This window comes from Octopus bimaculoides, chromosome 14 (assembly GCF_046866305.1).
Source record: "Octopus bimaculoides isolate indiv1 chromosome 14, ASM4686630v1, whole genome shotgun sequence".
Lineage (NCBI taxonomy): Eukaryota > Metazoa > Mollusca > Cephalopoda > Octopoda > Octopodidae > Octopus > Octopus bimaculoides.
The window spans coordinates 49876331-49878830 of record NC_142941.1 but is presented as its reverse complement, the minus strand read 5'-3'; the positions used below and the strand labels follow the sequence as shown (position 1 = coordinate 49878830).

The following is a 2500-nucleotide window of genomic DNA, read 5'->3' as shown; positions in this document are numbered from 1 at the left end:
AAAGTTATAGAATGAGAGAACCTGTTATGTATGTGGTGGGGTTGAGGAGTTAGTGTTAATGTGGTAGTTTATGACGATTAACTGTGCCGTGTTTGTTCATCTCTCTCTCTCTCTCTCTCTCTCTCTCTCTCTCTCTCTCTCTCTCTCTCTCCCTCTCTCTCTCGCTCTCTCTCTTTATCTATCTATCTCTGTCTATCTAGCTCTCTCTCTCTATCTGTCTATCTAGCTAGCTAGCTAGCTAGCTCTTTCTTTCTCTCTCTCTCTCTCTCTCTCTCTCTCTCTCTCCTTTGTGTAGGTTCACCAAGTGTTAGTTTCTATAAAAAAAGGTGAGAGAGAGAGATTGAGAGGAGGAGGAGGCGGAAGAGGAGGAGGAAGAGAGAGAAAAAGAGAGAGAGAGAGAGACAGTGAGAAAGAGAAAGTCAGAAAGAGAAACCAGAGGCAACAAAGAGACAGACAGAGAAAGAGAAACAAAGAAACAGAGAGAGAGAGAAGTAAACAGACACACAGACGGATGGAGAAAGAGATGTGGGGAGGTGGGGTGGGGCAACGATCTTCTTTCCCTGATCAAACAATATGTTTGCAGTTGTGAATGCATGGAGTTGAGCCGAGACAGGTGAATGGAACTCCGGAAGTACAGGGGTCAATGTTTCATATTTCAACTTGCAGGATTTAGAAATAAAAAAAATTAATTTAAAAAAAAAAAACTTGATCTGGTAACCCAACCAATGCAGGCCAGTATCAGCACCATACTGATGATGGTGGCGGTGGGGTTGATGATGATGATGAGGAGGAGGAGGAGGGTGGTGGTGGTGGTGGTGGTAATGATGTTGTTGATGATGATGATGATGATGACAATTGTCATCATCATAAGTATCTTTATTGAAATTGTACCAGCAGTGTTAATAATGATGCTTTCCTTCATGTGTTTCTCTGCATTCAAGATTCAGGACTTTTCTGACATACATTTACAACTGTAGGACACAATACATCAATAAAAGTGTGGTTTGCTTTGCTTCACTGTATACAATACATACATACATATATGCATGCATAAATATATATATATATATATATATATATATATATATATATATATATATATATATATATATTTATATATATAATGATGACCACTAAAGTGGACATTTAATGTGCTAGAAATAGACCACATGTTGTGTCTATTAAGACCTAATAGTTCTCAAAAGAAATTCAGCGAAATACGAAACTGTAAGCGAGCAAGACAGTGAAAATTACTTACGTAAAATTAAAACATTGTTATTCGCGGATCGGTTTCGGAATTAAAATTCTCTTACCGAGAAAATCTGTCCCTCTTCAGCGCGAACTGCAAGGAAGTTATAATTATAATATCACAAACTGCAGCCATACTGGGGCACCACCTTGAAGAATCTTTCGTCAACTGAATTGACTTCATTACTTTTTGGTTTTAAAGTCTGGTACTTACTCTCTCAGCGTGAAGGGTAGATATGCAGACACAAAGAAGCACATACACATGCACACATATATATATATATATATATACGTGATGGGCTTCCTTCAGTTTCCATCTAACAAATCCAGGCACAGGGCTTTGGTCCACCGAAAACCATAGTCAAAGACACTTGTCCTGGGTACCGTGCAATGCGAGTGAACATGGAACCATATGGTTGGCAAGAAAGCTTCTTACCACACAGCCAAGCCAAAAATTTATTTTTGAGAAATATTATTAATAATAATATATTTTCCCTAATAATTTAAACAGGAATGTAAATTAATAATAAAATATTAAATTAATTTTTAATTGCAGTCATATTATTTTGACTGAGATTCTATAACAAATAAAAATCTCACATCTTTAACGAATGTTTTTTTTTTCAATAATCATACAGAAAATATGCAAATTAATTAATTAGTTTTTATAAAAGCATAAAACATTTTATTTCATTTCAGCTCGTGTGCAGCAATATTTTATTAACCAAAGCAGAGAACAAACAAACAGTTATAAACCTACTTAATGAACAGGAGTCATGACCCCCCCCCCCACCTCCACCACCACCACTACCACCACCACAACTCTACCACCACCATTACTCTGCCAGACATTTCTGTTTTGCCGCCTTCTTCCATCAGCACCTGCACCATTACCCTACCTCCACTCCACCTCTCCTCTCTGATTCTAGTTCTTCAAGACTGGTCACATCTCAGAAATGTCAGCAAAATTTCTAACAAGATTTCTTTCAGGTCAACTCAAACAGTTTACAATAAAGTATTTATTTACACAAAAAGCTGATAAAATGTGAAAGTGGGTTCCAATTACCAATTTTCACATGTGTTCTGGGGAGAAGGAGAGGAACATCTTTAATCTGCATTTTGCTTCTTTTTTTGGTTTTTAGTTTATATTTTAGAATTTTTATTCTTATTTTTGCTTTGTCATTTGTTTGTTTGTTTTTTCTAGTTCTTTTCTCTTCTCACTTTGTTTATTCTTCCTATTTATGCTGCTTAG

The 2500-nt window shown here is 36.4% G+C and overlaps 1 protein-coding gene across 4 annotated transcripts in view; it reads left to right on the top strand.

Moving 5' to 3' along the window:
- Nucleotides 1-2500, top strand: part of LOC106868605 (uncharacterized) — a 158280-nt gene that overhangs the window by 83583 nt on the left and 72197 nt on the right. The gene's annotated exons all lie outside the window — the stretch shown is intronic.